Source organism: Tenrec ecaudatus, chromosome 8, assembly GCF_050624435.1.
Source record: "Tenrec ecaudatus isolate mTenEca1 chromosome 8, mTenEca1.hap1, whole genome shotgun sequence".
In the NCBI taxonomy this organism is placed as follows: domain Eukaryota; kingdom Metazoa; phylum Chordata; class Mammalia; order Afrosoricida; family Tenrecidae; genus Tenrec; species Tenrec ecaudatus.
In genome coordinates, this window is record NC_134537.1 from 74,508,098 (window position 1) to 74,528,492 (window position 20,395).

At 39.7% G+C, this 20,395-nt stretch overlaps 1 protein-coding gene and 1 non-coding gene across 2 annotated transcripts in view; one reads left to right on the forward strand and one right to left on the reverse strand.

Annotated features, from left to right (window-relative positions):
* CSMD1 (CUB and Sushi multiple domains 1) overlaps positions 1 to 20,395 on the reverse strand; it is a 1,770,408-nt gene that overhangs the window by 1,239,198 nt on the left and 510,815 nt on the right. The gene's annotated exons all lie outside the window — the stretch shown is intronic.
* On the forward strand, positions 11,190 to 11,391 carry LOC142455748 (small nucleolar RNA SNORA73 family). Its single transcript, XR_012785887.1, has one exon. It is a non-coding gene; the product is annotated as a small nucleolar RNA SNORA73 family (small nucleolar RNA).

The following is a 20,395-nucleotide window of genomic DNA, read 5'->3' on the forward strand; positions in this document are numbered from 1 at the left end:
CACTGGGTTGGGATGCTTTCTTAAAGTACACTTACCCTTTATATAAAACTCTTTCTTATACATATGAGCTTCTGTGGATTTGTTTCCCTAGTTTACCTAGACTAACACAGAAAGCAAATGTTTTGAGAATGATGATGGCAACAAATGTACAAATGGGCTTGACACAATGGATGTATATATTGATTGTGATAAGAGTTGTACCAGCCACCAATAAAATGATTTAAAAATGTAAATGAATAAATCAAGTGCAATAGAAAATGATTAATATACTAATTCTCCTTTTCTTATTCTTAGCATTCATAACCTAATATCAGAAAGCTGGGTTATGAACGAGGCCTCATCTTAAAAACACAAGTTGCTGAAACACTCTGAATAAAAGGAGACAAGGAATGATGTTTATCTCACAGTATCAGCACAGAAACAGATACAGTGTACTAAACAAAAAGTATGAGTAATAGATTTAGCAAGTTTCATTAGAAGTAGTTGTAATTATTCACCTTGATGAAGAAAGAATCAGATTACCTTTGTAATACTTATGATTCCTGATGATTCAGAGTCAGACCCCTGGACACAAGAAATTAGAAGAAGTATAGTCAATGCACTATGATTCTAGTAACTCCCAGATTGACTGTCATGCACAAAAGGACGCACGTGCCGGCCTTGTAAATGCTCTTCTCTTTATGGAACACAGAAAAAATTGAACACTTGAAGGAATCAAACAAATTCAACATGATGCTAATTTTACACAAGGATAACTGCTTTATAATTTACAATTGACAAATAAAAATAAATAAATCATGTAGCTGTTAAATTCTGTATTAGTACAGTTTCTATCTGCATGGAATATTTGGGATCATGTCATATCTGTGCTGTAAATTCCTTTTCGTTTGTTTTGGCTATAAATTCTTTGGTATGAACAGGGTGCTATTGTCCCAGTGTGTAACTTTGTACCTACACGCAAAAGTTTATCAACACAAATGATAAAAGAAAATAATGTAATTTGAAGGTAAAATTGAATTGCAACCCATACTCTGGGAGCTCTTTCTGCCAGCTTGTATGTCAGACAGACTTAATTCTGTAAGGCAGTGTTTCTATGTGAAATTTGTCCAGGCAAATCTCAGACCCATGGAAAATTCATGTTTTTTAGAAAAAAAGTTTGAACAACAAAAGCTGAATTAAGATTCTCTTTCACTAATCAGATTGGATATAAAACCCTTACAAAATAGAATAATGGGTCTTACAGCTGCAGAATGCAACTAATTCAATCCAAGTCCACACATATCCTTTGAATAGAATTTAATTATAGTAAAATAAATACAATGGGTCTCAAAGGTAATGACATTTCAGAACAAAATGCGGAAATTCTGGGCTGATAAAGTAGTCCATATAGAAATGAACAGAGAGACCATTTATCTCACAGTATTATTGTTGGTGCCTCAGACAAAAATGAAGAGCACTTGGGCATAAATGAGCATGTCCTTTCATCGCGGTCAGATGACATGGGCAGTGCAATGTGCGTCACCGTCCTGCAGCTTTGGAAGAGGTCTTTTGCTTGGTTTCAGAGTAGTTTCCAGCCATGAGAGTAGCCAGAGAAATCAAAGAAAGAAAACTCAAGAGCCAGTTGGTTAACTATATATCTACCAATAGAAAGGTCCACAGAACTGAATGGCGTCCTCAGTTTCTACATTGGTATCAGTGATTGTCCTACTGGTGCGGATGTGCGTGTTAAGGGAGGCCAGCTCTCATCCCTGTAGTCACTTCCCCAAGTCCCCTCCCTCTGGTACCGCTTTCCTCCCATGGTCTCCAAAGGCAGACAGCTGTAAGGTGTGGGCCATACCATTAGGATGAAAATCTCATAGAAATCGTGTCTCCCCATTTCTGAGGCTATTTTATAAACTCCACTCGCTTATGAATTTATTCATAGTCAATTAATTACTTAGAAACCAACTATATGGTAAGCTTGCATTAGAAGTAGAGCCTAACTTAAAGAAAAAGATTTACAGTTTACATAGAACAGTGGTTTTTAACCTTCCTCATGCCACTACCCTTTAATACAGTTCTTCATGTTATGGTGACCCCCCCTCCAACTATAAAATATTTTGATTGCTACTTCATCACTGTAATTTTGCTACTGTGATGAATTGGGCGCCAACTATGAAAGAGTTGTTAGACCCCCCAAAGTTGTAACGACCCACAGGTTGAGAGCCGATGGTCGAGAAGTAGTGAAACTAGAATTGAACACTATTCAATTCATCAGACTAGATCAGCACCTGATCTGCTCTGAAACCATAGAACATGGCAGAGGTGAAAAGATAAGTAGACTTAAGATAGGTCTTTGATAGCAGGATTATAATAATAAAAGTATGAAAATAGAAGTATGTATGTAGTGAGGCATAAACGCTCACTACCACCATTCAGTTCTGACTCACAGCACCCCTACAAAGGGTCCCCAAGACTTTTGATGAGAGCAAATAGCCTTATTTTTCTCCATTGGCATACCTGGTGGGTTTGAACTTCTCATCTTGTGGTCAGTAATCCACCAAGGCCCCGTAAGTGTAATATAAAGGCAATAATTAACAATTGGGTCTTCTGGAAAGTGTTTAAGAATAAGTGTCCCCCAATCTGGGTACCAATGGTTAAAATACTTCCCTAAATTTTGAAAGCAGAGAAAGACAATCATTGAAAAGGAAGTTACAGAAAATCAAACCGAATTCACTGCCAGGGGGTCAGTTCTCACTCACAGGGACTCCCTAGAGAATTTCTGAAACTGTTAGCAGTTTCAATTTTCTCCCAAGGAGTGTCTGGTGGGCTTGAACCACCAACTTTTAGGTAGCAGACTACAGCTCCATAAAGAAAATTTAAAATGCGTTTCACACACTTAATATCTTCCAGTTCCTCCTAAACCCAACACATCAAACCTATACATATTGAGTTTATTCCTATAGATAGAGTATTTGAGGCTGTATATCAGAGTGGCTGGTGGGTTTAAAGGTAGTGAGCGGTCAAATGTTTTCCCAACAGTCACCAAGGCTCCCTCTAGTTCTTCCTAGGGAGCATTCTTTACTTGAGTTTACTTTTGCTGAAATTGTTGACATGTCTGGCTGTGGTTGCTAATCCCCTAAAATGGGCTCAAATCATATTCATTTAGACACAAGTGTACACATAAACATAATTGCGCACACAGACACATGTAAACTCTTCTTGCTTCCATCTTGGTTTTGTAATATCTATTTCTTTACAATCTCTATGAAAGTATCTGTAGAAGTTTAACTTTGTTACTTCATTCCTTCTTTTTCTAGGTGTTGGCCCATTAAACTCTGCTATCAAGATTTGATTACCATTAATCAATTTAAAATACTTTCTACATCAAAACATATAACTGTCCTCTTGTTCTTTAAAGCTTCCCCTCCCCACCCCCAATATGACCCTAATTCTACCTTACAAATCTGGCTAGACCAGAGCATGTACACTGGTACAGATAAGAGCTGGAGACACAGGGAATTCAGGACAGATAACCCCCTCAAGACGGTGGGGGAGGGGGGCATAAAAGGGGAACCAGTCACAATGATCTACATATAATCCTCTTCTTGGGGGATGGACAACAGAAACGTGGGTGAATGGAGACACTGGTCCTTGAAAAACGTGCAAAAATAATAATAATTTATAAATTATCAAGGGTTCATGAGGGAGGGTGGGGACAGAGGGACAAAATGAGGAGCTGATACCAAGGGCTCTAGTCAAAAGAAAATGTTTTGAAAACAATGATGGCAAAGAATGTACAAATATGCTTGACACAATGGCTGGCTGGCTGGATTATGATAAGGGTTGTATGAGCCCCAAATAAAATGATACAAATAAAATAAAACACATTCTAAAAAGTTACTTAAGTTAGCTCCGTTTTCTAGTAACCATTCCTAATAGTCTCACAGAGGGCAGTGCTGGTGGTGGGTAGAATTATCTTCCATGTGTGCAGGAGGCCAGCATCCATCCTTGGCCATGCATGGGTACCACCTATGCACCAGAAGGGTGTGCTGACACTGAACAAGCTCCATAGAGCTTGCAAACTCAAATGAATTCAGACTAGGATGATCTGTGTCTGAACAATAAGTTAATGAAAAATATACAGATAACAATGGCCTGATCTTATAGTGCCAAAGCTCACCAATAGTGCCAAGCTGATGGTAGCTAGCAACCACAAATCATCTATCAACCCTCTTCCACTTTAATATTTTCCACCTCTGTACCATTTACTGCATCATGTGCCATTTTTGTAAAAAGACTCAAACACGGCAGGGTATACATTAATTAATTTATATGGGTGAATTGTTTAAATGATCCCAGAGATCTGACCCCCGGCCCCTTCCTCCCAAAATCACCATGTGAATTTAAACGCAATAATAATAAAAACAAATGAACAAGAACACTTCTTTTTGATCCTTCCAAGCCATGTTTCCTTCCTTTGTTACCTAAAGTAGAATTTCCATCAGCATTATTCTCTCAGTCTTTGTCCTTCTCATAAAACTACTGAGAGGATCATCTTTACAGTCATGTTTTCCGTACATAGTACTCAGTTACAACATCCTCGTTTTATGCTTTTTTTTTCAAGTTCAGCTTATATTTAAAAACAGATGAACAATAGAATCTTGTCAGGGTTTTCATGCATTTATCTCATCTTTGACATTACTTTACTTTCTAATTTTGTTACTTTATATAATGGCATGCCACAGAATAAGCTTATACTTTAGACTCTTAGATACCTGATTTAATCCATACTTTACCTCTTATTGGCATTCTGATTCTGGGAAAGTTATTTACTTTTCCAATCATTAGTTTTCTTAAGTGTAAGGCCTGCCAAACAGGATCCTAGCTAATAATGGGCATAGGATCAAACAGTTGGCCTTTAAGGATGAAGTCAAAGTGTGTCTGAAAATATTAGTGAAAAATCAGGCTCTAGCAATTATCATAACTGCTGATATCAGATTTGGGGTAACCAAAGACAATACTATATAAGTATTGACCTGTGTTTTGTTGACTGTGCAAAGACATTTGACAAGACATGTGGACCACAATAAATGATGAGTAATCTTATGATGTGAATTCCAAAATAATTAATTTTGCTAATGGGGAGACTATAAATAGATCAAGAATACAATGAGAGAATTCTGACTGGTTTAAAAGTAAGAATCATGCCCATCACAGTTTTATCTTTTCACCATAACCAATTCCATCTGTATGTTAAGCAAATCATACAGTAAACTGGATGATATGAAGATACATGTGCTATCAGAATTGAAGGACATTCTTTAACAACTTGACACATGCTGATGATACAACCTTGTTTGCACAAAGTCAGGAAGACTTGAGACATTAACTAATAAAGGGACTACAGAATTAATCAGAAATGATACCACATTCTAAAAAAAAAAGAAAATTCTTTACAATTGGACCAAAAAGCAACATCACAAAAAATTACTGAAAATATTAAAGGTTCTAAGGATTTCATTTTACTTGCATTCACTGTAAACACCTAAGAAAGTAGCAGTTGATAACTCAAGCTATGCACTGATTGGATAAAACTGTTCCAAAAAACCTCCGTAAGGGAGTCAAAACAAAGACGTCTTTTTGAAGTCTAAGGTGTTCCTGTCCTAAGCCATGATATTTTCAGTCACCTCACATGCTTACGAATATTGGACAATGAATTAAAAAACTGTAAAACAGGAAGTAAAAAAAAAGAAAATGATTAGGGCAATGAATGTACAGAGGTGCTTTATACAATTGATGTATGTATATATATGGATTGTGATAAGAGTTGTATGAGCCCCTAATAAAATGTAAAAAAAGAAAAGAAAAAAAAAGAAATGATTAGGGCAAAGAATGTACACATGTGCCTTATACAATTGATGTATGTATATGAATGGATTGTGATAAGAGTTGTATGAGCCCCTAATAAAATGTTTAAAAACAAAACAAATCAAAAAACTATAAAACAATGCTGCCCTTGAACCGTGATATGGATGAAAAGAAGTAGATAGCCTATGATCTCCCAGCAGAATGAACATGTCTTCTTGGAAGAAGTGCAGCTAGAACGTGGTTCACAAGCAGTGATGGCAAAACTGAACCTTACGAACCTTGTGCACATTATCAGAAGGGACCATGTTATCAAGGCACACAGTCCCCAAAGAAAGACCATGCTTGTTAAAGTAAGGCGTTAGCAGAAAAGAGGAAGACCGCGAACAAGCTTGTAACTTCGCTTCTCCGGATTCTGATTCTGGCTGAGAGGGAGCCTGGGAAATGAAGGTAGAATGAAATTGAAGGATCACCCAGAGATAGAATGGCCAGAGCACAGCCTACGTGCTTGTGAGCCTGGCATAGGACTGCTGAGTGAGTTATCCCTTTGTACACGAGTTCCTTGTGGGTCTTAATGTAACTGAGGGCATCTACGAAGAACAGCATACTGATGGGGGTATTTTAGGCGGGCCAATTTGGTTCATTTTATCTCTCAATGTTCTTTTAGTAATCAGTTATCAAAGTAAACATTTTTAAAACCAGAGCTTAATGACGTCTATATTCTGATAAGATCTGTTATGCTGCTTTATAGTAATGATCATATTTACTCTGCCCATTTCCTTCTCTCTTCATTTCCCATGCTCCCTCTCGGCCAGAATCTTAACCACAAGACATTCATAATATCTCTTAACCTTCATATGATTCTATTCCATCAGCTGTAAAATGCATTAAGTTGTTAGGTGGAGTGGATTTTTTTCTTCAAAGAATTTTGAAGGAGCAGACGAGATGATAAAAGAAAAGATTACCACAGTGCCTGGCAGCCCGGAGTTGCTTGTGACACACATTCACAATACTGATGATTATAAGGATGCTTATGATTATGATGACAACAGGATGCTTCTTGAAATTGTCATTTTGATGGAAGATTTGTTTTCTCCTAGTTTAACTTTCAGTGTCCCAAACAAATTATTCACTAGAATGATTGTGTTATAGAAGAATGCATAGATAATAAATGAAGACCTCACATTTAAAGTATAAGGTAATCAGACAATTCAAAAGTACAAAGACATAGCTAAAGTATCACAGATAACTATCTGGAGCACATCTGAAGAGAGCCCTGCATGCACCACATAGGCCACATGTTAGTAAGACACGTCTCTACAAAATCTCTGCAATTCCTATGTGGGAACAGTCTGGAAACCTCAATGGTTAAAGTCTACAAAGTCTCCTAATTCCAAGTAAAGTTAATAATTGCAGAATTCTAAATGAGTAGGTTACACAGAGAAATATGGCCCGGCGCTGGGCTGGAACAAGAACAAAATCTCTACCTGCTATCCCTGCCTCATCGAATGGTTAATAAACCCTTGAGTTTAAGAAAGTCTCATGGATGCTCTGTCCTACTTGAGATGCAGTTCATTACGAAATATGGCCATTCTAGCCACACTCCCATTTGGTATAAGCCATTTTGTGATGAAGAGTCTAGCTTCTCTGCGTGTGCCAGCTCCCCATTCTGGAGGGAGTTACTTGTTTCAGCATGAGGGTGGGATGCATCCCACACCCTGCTGTGCTGTAAGGTCTGACATAGCAAACCCTCATCTGTCTTTGTGGGTTGTCGGCTGAAAGATCAAACTATATCTCCACGGCAACATCTTCCTAGGCGGTATAGCGGGTACTGTTGGGCTGTTTGAACCCCTAGCTGTGCTCAGGAGAAAGGCAGGTCTTCAGACTCCCATGTGGAGTAGAGTCTTGAGCAGCGCAGAGGGGCAGTTCTGCCCCATCCTATCGAGTCTCTCTGAGCCAGAATCACCTTCATGCCAGTGAGTTTGGTTTGGGGTTTTGGTCAATGAGATTGGAAGAAATAAAGAAGATTTGCAGGCATTCTGACATTTTTGTCTTCTGCCTGTAGATACTGCATTTGACCCATCTCGGTCTGACCTTCAGATTTTGAATGAGCACAACAGCACGGGATATTTCTTTGAGGTTTTGTGCGTTTCTATGGGATGTTGCAGCAAATTACAGCACTCAGAAGTCTGAAGGAAGACTGGAGTTGGGGGGTGGTGTGAAGTAGAAGGTGGGGGGAGAGTGGAGTAGAAACACATCTTGGAAAAGTTGGCCATTTGGGACATCTTTAATCTCCTACTCTGGGCTTAGTCTAGTACTAATTCTTCTAAAAGAAATTATTACCACACTACTGACCTTATATATTTGTGTGCTTACATATCTGTGGACATGGATCCTTATCTTTTCTTTTCCTTAATATTATGATTTTTAGTTGAGCCTATCTTAGCCTTTTGTGGGTCCTCCAAAGGCCCTTGATAAAGGTCATTCAGAGCACAATGAAGGAGGAGTAATGAAATCATTGAAGCCTATGAATGTTTCACTCAGTCTGATGCTCTGACCACAACAATTTTGCTTGGGTAGACCAAGGGGGTACATACTTTATAGCAATTAATCAGTTATCTTTCATCTGCTGCAATTGTTAAAAGGAAACAAAAAATAGCAAACAAATAAAACTAAAACAATCTGTGTGTCAAATCCACAGTCTTCTCATTCTGCAGCCCTGAAGACATGAGTAGGAATCACATGCAATTATAAATGCATAATGAGGGTGACCTAATTTTAAAAAAGCTCATTTAAAAATATTCCAGTCCAGCTGATGGTATCCTGAACTACACTGAATCAGTAATATATAGAATTCCAAAGCCGATTTTGAATATCTGAAAGTGACGGGTCCTTAGTGCCTGAGCCATCGAACCACCTTCCAGAGGAGACACAGAGCGCAGGATACTGATAAAAGAGCGCTTTGCTTAGCACAGCAGTTGCTCAGCACAGCAGCCTGCAAGTTCAAAGTGTAAGAAGAATTACTCTGCACATCTTTTGAACTGAATCTGAAAATTACATTTGCTTTCGCCCATCATCTTGTCAACAGCCATTATGTTTTCTAATAATACACAGCACTTTCCTAGTGAGCCTGCTATTAGCAACTTTAATATCAATGGGAGGACTCTTGATTCTCCTCTTCTTGGGTACTTGTGACCAACCTTTGCCACCAGTCTCCCCGGCAGCTGCTTGGTGATTACTGTTTCAGATAGGTTGACACTCCAAATTAGCCTTCTGGTCACTCAGAAAATTTCACCCACATGCTATATATCTTTAAGTAATATTTTAAAATAAGAAAGGAAAAAGAAAAACCTCAGATAACACAAATGGTGTTGTCATTTTCTTTTCTTTATTTATCGATTTAAAACTTGAGGCTAATCTCCTTTTTCCTTCTACAATGTTTTATTTTTAAATGATTGTAATTCTCACATTAATAAAAAAGATCAGAACCATCATGACTTTATTTTTTTCTACTACTCACATTAAATAAAAAATATCGAAATAAGACACTTCAATTTCCCCCCTTCCTTTCTGTTTCCTGAAACAGAAACTTGACATTGGTAATTTCCTGAGGTGAGCCCCTGTGGAAAATGTCCTCCCTAATTCTGTCATAATACGTTTAAGAAACTCCTTGGTCAATTTCAGCAGATATCGAATCTGTCAGATGAGGGGCAGATATCTTTGAAAACTCCTTGACAGCTCTGAGGCTTCTGACCACTGCACTGTCAGCTTATCAAGAAAGGCTGCCTCTGCGGCCTGCAGGAATTCAGTAGAACCTCACTTGGTCTCAGGGAACCCGGGTAGTGCGTTGGGTTAAGCAGTGGTCTGCCCAAAGAGAAGTTCACACCTGAGACACCCCCCACCCCCACCTCACCCTCATCCACTGCTCTGAGGGAGAAGGATTTACAGCCTCAGGCTGGTTTGCTTCTTCCATGTGGGCCTTGTTGCTTCTGAGCTATATGGCTGCTTGTTTAACTTCAAGCATTTCATACCCCAGACACTATATCTTTTGATAGTCTGGAACCATCAGCTTTCTTCACCACATTTGCTTATGCACCCATTTGTCTTCAGTGATCATATCAGGGAAGTGAGTACACAATGATATAATTTTTTGTTCTTTGATGTCTGATAACTGATCCCTTCAGCACCTCGTCCTAGGGATCACAAAGACTGGCGTGCTTCCATGTGGACTTTGTTGCTTCTGAGCTAGATGGCCACTTGTTTACCTTCAAGTCTTTAAGACCCCAGACACTGTATCTTTTGATAGCCGGGCACCATCAGCTTTCTTCACCACATTTGCTTATGCACCTGCTTTGTCTTCAGTGATCATGTCAGAAGGTGAGCATCATGGAATGTCAGTTTAATAGAACAAAGTGTTCTTGCATTGAGGGAGTACTTAAGTGGAGACCCAATGCTCGGACACTTTTTTCTGTGAACATTTAGGTTTTTCAATCTTCAGAACACTTATTATTCATGCTATTTAAAATGCGTCTATGATTTAGGCAATATACTTTTAGGCATAACTCCAGCTCAAACTCCCTGCCTTAATTAAACCTGCTAATGTGAGTTTTGGGGGCTGTAAAACTGTATGGCAGCAGAAAGCCTCATCTTTCTCCAGAAAAGTGGCTGGTGGGCTCGACCTTCAAACCTTATATTTTATAGCTAATGGAGTAACCCACTTCCAGGGCTCCTTATGTTTTGAAAAAAACTGTGTTTAATCCCAATTCTTTGAAAGCAGGATGTTTTTCTATATTCCTCTTCCCTGTGAATTCCTGCTTGCTGTGAAGAAGGGATCTAATCCAAGAGTCAATATCCCTAACTCTTAATTTTAAAGATTGTGGAAAATCATGACTTATCAGTGACCTTAAAAATAAATGACAGATTCCTTGTCAATTATAACAAAAATAAAAACTAATTATTTCTAAACATTTTATTCTTTGATATTTATCTTTTGACTCAGCCAAGTATAAATATACATGATTTAGTTATGACCATGAGGCCTGCACACTCTCTGATCTATAAAGTGAACTCTGCTCCCTAGAACCCCACTCATTCTGGAGAGTGAGTGAGACTGGATAGGTAGATCAGCAAAGAATCACATGGAACGGCACTGATTTCAACAAAATTTTATGTATTTGTATTGACCATTTTGGGTGACTGTTAGATAAGCATGGCTTCAGAGTCCAGCTCTCCAATCACTCTAGGGATTTATTAGCCAAGTTTTCTTTTTTATTTATTCGTAATATCAGGGTTTTTGTTGTAGTCCCCCCTTATTCAAAAAGGGTATCAGACGAGTATTTGCCCTGCCATGGGCACCCCCAGTAGCTCCCGGCCCCGGCTCTGTCCTGGCGGCACAGAGGAGCACATGGCCCTGCCCGTGATGGACAGTCCTTTCCCACGACATCGGGGGTCAAGCCGGGCTTCCAGTCTGCAGCTGCGTATGCCTGCAGCTTCTCAGAGACCAGTGGACACTGACTGAGGAGACAAAGCAGGCAGGAACCGCCCTCTAACACACCACTCCCACTTTTGGGTTCTTTTCTGTGGATGAGTTAAACTTCTTTTCTACTTTTTGGCAAAATGATCACAATTCCACATACTAGTATAAGCAATCCCAAATCTATATCCATACACACAAGAAGGCAAAGAAAGGGCCTCTTCCGGTTTAGGCCTTTGTTTTTGGAATCTTTGATTTTATGGTCCTGTGGGTTGAATTTTTAAAAGACATCAAAATATAAATCCCCCCCAAATGCAGGTCTTCACTTAAAAGATTTAGAGATGGAATTGCTTTAGTTGCTTAATATTTTGACTTCCTCCTTTTCCCATGACCTTGCTGAACATCCCTCTTAATATGCAATAAAAGATGCTATTTAAAATAAAAACCCTTTTGCATGATTAGTACAAATTATTAGTTGGTGTAAATGTAAAGATGACTGCAGCAATGTGTAGGGTTTCCAAGAGCATAACTCTTTACAAAGCCTGTAACTGCATCTTTTTTCAAGGGAGCAGTTGGGGATGTGAACCACCACCTTTATGGATACCGTATCCATCGCCAGTGCACAGTGTTGCCAGACATCCTAGAGCTTGTTAGGTTGTATTCAGAAGTTCCTGCTTCATCCATCTGCTCTGTATGCTTCTCTAACCTTCAAATCCCATTACGCATCTGGTAGTTTGGGATTATACTTGGTCAGTCACATTACGCAGCTACTGTGATCAACAGACAGACAGAACGCCATTCAAACTGCGGTTTGCATTTTGAGATTGAGGAAGTCACATACACAGCAAGGGCATCTAAAAGCATCCATACACAGACACAATCTGTTCGTTGAGTGTCTTTAGGACTCTTCAATGTTAGTGGCCTTCATGGCTTGAGTCCCGTCACTCCATATAGTATAACTTTTTGTAAAAAGCCAGTTTTCTATTGAATTGTTGCTTAGGAAGTAAGAAAACAATTGTATGATGACATTATTTAATTAGATTGCGTGAAAATAGGTTACTTTGCCATGTAGAGGGGGGGGAAGCAAATAATAATAATAAACAAAAAAGAAGAATAAAACACAAAAATCGGTAGTCAGATTCCTACTGTAGCCAGTAGGAGGCCCAAAGAGTAACTTGGTCACAGCCTGAGGATAAAGGCAATCCTGACTTTCAAGTTTCTGGCAACTGTTGGCTGCTCTTGACCTCTGCAAAGAAAGCCTTGAAATGTGTCCTTTAGATCAAAATCTCTGAGTGCTGAGCCTGACATTTTTGCTATCTCTCCTTTCCTAGTCATTAAGATCAGTCCCACAGCAACTGAGAATTATAGAACCGTAGTTTAAACATGTTTGCTCATAGTAACAGTGATCCTGCCAATTCTATCATAATAGAACACTTGCACAGGGGAAAAAATGCAATTCAATTGAAAATCACATTAAATAAATACTAAGTGTTTAGTTTCAGCTCAGGATGTCAATGAAATTTAATGTAAAGGCAGCAAGTATGTTTTTAATATGCTTTTAGCTCCCTGATATAATGCACAATCAATAATAATGCATGGCTACAAATAAGATGTCCATCACAATGATTTATATATATATACAGTGATTTATATATAATGATTTATATATACAATGATATATATGTATATATATATATATACATACACACACAAAAGCAAAAAATACCTCACTTTAATGTCAAAGAGCAAAAGGTTGGCATTTTAATTTTAACTTAATTTCATTGCTTTTGTGACTTTAAATTAATCCCATAGAACTATTGTAATGTTTTTTATAGTATTTTTAAAATTTAGTGTAAGAGTAAAACTATATTTAAAGAACTAAATTATCAAAACATATTCGTGAAAGAATTGGACACAGACTAAACCATAGTTTATGAATTCATTCACTCACACTATATATATAAAGTACTAATATGTATCAGGAATAGTTCCAAGCCTTATAAAAGTTACTTTCTATTGGTAGGAATGGGCACTAAAAATAAGCACAATATACAAAAAAGTATGTAGCCTATTAAAAGTTAAGGAGAATTCTAGAATGAAATAGAACAACATAAAGATGATTGAGCTTGGATGTGTAGGAGACGTTTCAGTCAGATGCCTGGATTTACCACCAGGCAAGCCTAGTCTCCAAGAGCACAGAGCAATGAACAAAGAAAACCTCACTTGGTCTTAGAACAGCAATCATTTCCTTCTCCCTCAAGCTGCAGCTCTGAAACACTGGGCATTGTATTCGGCAGCAGTTACTCAAGCCTCCAGTCTGACGAAGCTACAATACCTTGTAGTAAAACTTTCTGGAAATAAGTCTCTATTTCTTCAATTCAAATAACCAGAAAATCTCACAATGAACCCAAAACAGCCAAGCTGGGTTTCATACTGTTTGCATAAATTGGCCGAGGCTGAAAATGCAACCACTCAGTCTCATATAACAATGCAAATTATGATACTAATGATTGGATCGAGCTGCTGTACACCACCTGCACATCTATTGAGAGGGTAACCCAACCCAGATATGGGGGTAATGCTAATGAAATCATGAGAAAGCACAAAAAATTATGAAACACTGGCTAGTAGTTGATTCCTATGCATGGTGGCTCCATCAGGAGATAATGATTTGGAAGGAGATCACCAGGATTTTCTTCCAAGGTACCAGTATGTGGACTCCAGCCCCCAGCATTTTAGTTAATGGGCTGAGTGCGTAAACATTTTGTTACAGCCCAGGGACTGCTATTGCAATGTGTATATTCTTAGCAAGCATAGTCCTAGATATTCGACAATACACTCCCATTTAATTTTCACCAGCACTCTATTCTTAATCTCATATTACAGGAAAGGTACACAAAAATGTTGTATCCACCCGAAAGGGCCAAGGAGCATGTGATTTTATATAAATGCCCATAGCTGGCACTGGGAAGTAGATCCAGTTCTTATCTGCTGAAAGTATTCATTTGAAATAGTCAATTAGTATAGTCTTTCTATCCCTAATTACTTATATGACATGTTATAAATACTGGCCTCGATGTTCATGGCTATGGTCTTCTTTTGAAGGGCGTCCTCTGCTATGTTAATGGTCAGGTTTGGGGTGGGGTTCAGTCCCTATATGAGTAGAGGGTGTGCAGAAAGTCACCACCCTTTGCTTCTTTGGGTTTAAAACAACATACAACCACCCAAAAATGCACCTCACCGTCACAAGTTAATTCTGCCTCATCGTGACCCTATAGAGCAAGGAAAAGCTGTCACTTGTGGATTTACAAGAATGGAAATCTCCAGGAGAATGGAACGTCTCCTTCTTCTTCCACAGAGTAGCCAGCATATTTGAATTGTGGTTAGCAGCCCTACTGGGACCCACTCCACGGCCTGCACTGTCTGCGGACAGAGGACTAAATGACAACAAACAAACAGACAAATTGTACGCTAAAGTCATTCCTCCCTCAGAAGAAGGAAGACATTGAGATATGATCACATAGACCCCCCCTCACCTAGAGGCATGAACAACAGAAGCCATAGGGGAAGGCAGACAGCTGTCAGTGTAAGATAGGAAAAAAAGAATTTATAATTTATCAAGGGGTCATAAGGATGGGAGGAGGGAAAAGGAGGAGCGGATACCAAGGGCTCAAGATAAAGTAAATGTCTAGAAAACAATGATGGCAACAGATGTACAAATATGATTGATACCATTGATATATGGATTGTTCTAAGAGCTGTAAGAATCTCCAACAAAATGATCTTTTAATAATTAAAAAAAGAGCAGGAACACAGAGAGAGATCCTCAGTCCATCAGGAAAGGCATCATAAAAAGAATGCATTTGAGATTTCAGTCTGAAGTGAAGGTGTCCATGACTAGAGACACTAGAGGCTGTGGCCTGGAGTCTGGGACAGATGAGAGGAGGCAGGTCCAGACCAGAGCAGACCAAGGGCTCCAGTAGAAGGCAAATGTTTTGAGAATGATGATGGAAACAAATGTACAAATGTGCTTGACACAATGGATGGATGTATCAATTGCGATGAGTTGTAAGAACCCCCTTAAAATGATTAATAATAATTTTTTAAAAGATCGGAGGTCTAAGAAAGGAGAGTAGGAGGCACAGAGGCTCTGAGACAGAGTAGAAGACTAGAGCCCAGGCTTAGAGACTGTGAGACAGACCAGTGAGCTAGCATTCTGGATGTCAGAGCCAGTGGCCAAGGGACAATGCCACTGAGAGACTGTTGACCAGAGATTTGGCTGCCTGAGAAGATGAAGATGTTCTGGTATAAGCAATGAGCCTGACTTGTGGTACCTGTTTACTTTCCTAACACAATCATGTCATTCGGAGTTTTGTGTGAGCTCCGTCCGTGCGGCCAGGGCAAAGAATTCTCAACTCAGCAGAAGAGTCGTGATTTGGAAGGAACAGTTGGTGTCAGAACAGGGTGAATGGCACATGGAGGGTGGGGGGACTTCTGCCTCCTGCCTTGTGGGGATAGGGAAGCCAGAGGGGGTCAGATATGCACGCTCCCCTACCCACCATAAAGGGCATTTAAAAAAATCATTCTTTCAATATGCTGCACTGTTTTATTTAAACTTTGTGAATCAATATTTTCATTCATGAATAAATCTCTTCCATGAAAAGAAAATCTCTTTGTAAGAGAGCCATTTATCAAGTAGTAGATAAAATATCTTGATATGAATCAGCTTTTTAAGATTTTGTTAAAAGCACTGGATAATGGTTACACATGAAATGGATATTTCCAACATCTAAATAAGCCATCTGCACAGAACTGATCAATATCTGGACTAATTTTTAAACTACTAAGTAGCACCTGCTGACTTTTAATTACAAGCAACACTTTTATGAATAGCCCAGAGTATCAAAGACACACACTGCATGTACAATAAGCACTCCCCCAAAGCTCATTGGGAGTAGCAATCTATCATCTGTGTCCAACATGACAGTGGATTCAAGCAGCAAGCTCGGGCCGGGCCAGCTTTGCAGTTAAACTGAGAAGATGCCGCCGCGAGGTGACATGACGGCACCCGGTCTCCTCCACACACTGCCAATAACTGGCAGGCGGGCTGCTCATGGCTTCCAAGCGCAAGGACACAGTGAGCACATGCCCTCCAAAAGTAAAAGCAAAAGTGTATTCATTCCTTTGTCTCTGCAAAGATGACATTAAAAGAAAATTATTCCCGTGTTTTGCATAATCTCCACTTCTACAAATGGTAATGACTTTTTGGTCAAACCAAACTGATCTTTGTCCTGCACAGTAGCCAGTGGTTTCAAACTGCTGACCTTGAAAGTAGGAGCTCAACACAGAACCACTGTGCCTGTGGTTCCTTTTCTGAAACATAAATTTAATATAATCTGTGATTCACGTTTACTATTAAAGAATCCCGGTGGTACTTTGGATTATTTGTTGGGATGATAACCACAATGTTAAGAGTTCAAACTCAGCAGCTTCTCTATGAGAGAGAGATGAGGCTATCTGTTACTCTATAGCTTTACAATCTCAGGACGCCAATATATTTGACTCAAATATGAGTCAAAATTGGTTCAATGGCAGTGGACTTAGTTTTACTATTAATATACAATTTATATTTTTTGTATCTAACTGATCTCACACCTTGGGAAAAATAAATACACTAGAGAAATCTACACTTAATATTTACCTGTTTGCCAGAAGCATATTAGCCTTCTGATATCAAAAAATTGAGAGTTAAATCCTTAGTCTCTTCCTTGAAATCTAAGAATTCAACTATAGCATTAATTATGGCTGTATTTACTAAACACACGGACACCACATGGGTTCTTTTTGCATTCTGGAAATTGTGAGCATTCAACTAGACAACGAGCAATTTTCTTCAACATCTTCCTTCCACTGTGCTACCTTTCTCCTGCCACCAGTCTCAAAAGGACACTTCCTTTAAGATCTGAATAGCCTCTATTTGGATTATTTTAAGAGAATTGCTCTGAAAGACTGCTCGAGCCGTAGGGAGCTTTCCTTGGGGATTCCTTTCACATCTAGAATCCAAAACAACTCTTTGGAAACACTCTACTTTGTTGGCTGGCGGAAGCTTCCATATAAATGACTGTCTACCAATCCCAGCCCAGTCACCGTCACATGTTTCAAACACTCTCAAGCTAAACAAGGGAGCTTTCTAGCAGAGCCTGTGTCTGCCACAGGTAAATAAAAGCAGGGACACTGGGCTATGATCTCAGGGTTTTGGTAGACTTAATACATGTTGGTAGACTTAATAAATGATGTACTCAATGTGCTATCAATCATCTCTCTCTGACCAGCTCTCTTGGCAGTCTATTGTAATGCTCAGTGATTGTGACAGTTAACAGAAGTCACAGTAAATGACGATGATGATGATATTTTAGAAAGGCCTTCCAGTGCGATAATAGATGTGTGAACCTGCGTAGGGCCTCACGATTCAACGTGCTGAACAGACAGCATATGCTCTTCTCTCTGGTCAACTAACTGTTCACGATATCTCTGAAGGACTAAGTATCAATGTCATGTATCTATTTAGAAACAGACAAAACACTTGCAGGTTCAGTGAGCATATTAAATAACTTGAAGTTTAAATATCCTACTTTCTAGTGACAAGATTGTCACTCTGGGATATCCAAAACATCACACAAGAAGACAGAGGCAGATTTTTAAAACTACAGGGAAAACATGCAGAAGATAAGCCAAGATATCAAAACTTAACATGGAAGAGTGGAGCAAAGGGTAGGAGCAGTCACAGAAGAAAGACAGGAAAGCAACTTGTGAAAAGATGTTCACCACATTAAAAAGCAGCAGACAAACTCACGCCTATCTTGACACTTGCTACTCACAGTGAGCATACAGGGCCGGGTAGAACTGTCCTTGTGCATTTCTGAGACTGTAGGTCTTCACAGGAGGAGACAGTCCTATCTTTTTCAGTGGGGCAGCTGATGGTTTCGAACTGCTAAGCTTTCCGTTAGCAGCCCAATATATTGCATGCACAGGCTCCATTCAACCATATTAAAATCAGGAAAAATAAATTGTAGAAAATTTATAAAATGGGTCATGTGACCAGGCCTACATTAAGTCAAGTTTTAGTACCAGTTCCACCAAGATATGCTATGGCAGAAAGCATCCCGGGGTGGGGGGTGGTGGTGGCGGGGGATTAAGGTGGGGAATCGACATGTAAGAGGGAATTTATCAGGATAAACCCAGAAACCTACACAGGAGTACCCAAGGACAAACCTTGTACCAAAACGCTAAGAACAAATTTCAGAAGAGAGCCCCAGTACTTGTGAAGACCCCTGTGGTGGCCGTTTTATGCCCGCCACGCTTGGCAGTGAAAACTGCACTAGAGAATTAAGACACTTGCCTGCAATGGGGCTAATTGAGCCTCTTGGCTGTCAGGACCAAGTTGTAGCACTCAATTATAGAAATGAGGTGTGTGTGGTTACCACCGTGAGCATAATTACCATAATGGAATAAAAATAGTCACCAGAATGGCCTAACTCATATGGAACTACGTATGGCTTTGGTTAACTAGGCAGAATGTCCCTATAGATGAGAAACCTACCAAATATTTGCTTAACCTACATAAGCAGAAAAATTCGAGGTCAAGAAGGGGGCTTGCACACCCCTAAGTATGTAGGCATTGGTCAGAAATAAAGAGACTCTCTCCTCTCGCCCCCTCCTGCTCTCTGTGTGGACCAGGCTGCTGCCATCATGGCTATCTCAGAGGGTTAAAATGGTGTTTGGTGAAGCAGAAACTAAGTGACAAAGTGGAAGGTCTTCAGTGAGCTGGATCGACATGGTGGCTGAAACAATTGTCACAAACAGCAACGATTGTGAGGGTGATGCGTGACGGGGAGTGCTTTCTTCTGCTGCATATAGTGCTTGCTATGAATTGGAACTGACTCAGTGACATCCAACAATGGCAATAACGACAACACAAGGCCTATGAAAGGAAGAAGGGTGACGCCTTCCCAGGACAAATGACGTCTACACTGCTCCGTACATCAGGGTTGTCACAAGCAGGGTCTTACATAATGAACTACCTTTAAACTTTCTGGAAGACGGCCCCGGATCCCTCTTTGAACTCAAAAATGGAGAGCTTTTAAAGAATGGATGTTTGGAAACTGGGAAGAGGATATTGAGATTCCTGAAGTCCTAGAGGCAGTAATCACTTGAAGGTTTATCTTTTTGCTTTGTATAAACTGCCATTTGTGAGGCACCCCCCAAAAAAAAAAATTCGAGGTCAAGTGAAAGACAGTCTACCCTGAATCACCAGAATAGCCAGCCATGGCCCTTCAATCAGCTCCCAGACATGATCCAGTTTACAGAGCCACAACCCATTCAATGAAAGGGAAAGCTGTGTCCTTTGATGCAGAACCCACTACACACCAACAGTTTACAACATTGGAGCTTCTCCCTAGCTTTCCCCAAAGGGAGCTACACCCTTTCACAAGAGTAACCATTTGTGTGAAAAGGAAATAGACTTTGCAGATTACTGCACACCGGCTATAAATTAACATTAATCACCAGGTAACAAGAAAGTATTTGAGGCTCAAGGAGCATCAGGTCAAATTCCTAATATAGTCTTTGCCCAGGAATGCCGCATCGTCAGTCCAGTGGGTTCCCTAGATCTATACCTTAGGGATTCCCCTAGTTCCAGAAAGCATTGTTGGAAGAGACATACCCAGCAACCTACAGAAGCCCTGCATTAGAACCCTGGCAAACGGAATAAGGAATGTTAACGTGGTAAAAACCAAGTGGAAGCTATCTGAGCTGCCTCTGCTCAGGATAATTGCAAAAGAAAAGCAATACCACGTTCCTGGAGGCATAGTAATTACCAGTTGGGCTGTTCACAGCAAGGTCAATGGTTTGAAACCACCAGCTTCTCCAGGGGAGAAAGACGAGGCTTTATACTTCTGTAAACAGTGGCAGTCTCAGATACTCACAGGGGAAGGTTTACCTTCTCCTAAATGGTTGCTATGAGTCCACATCAACTTGATGGCAGCATTTGGTTTTCATTTTTGGAGAAATTTCAGA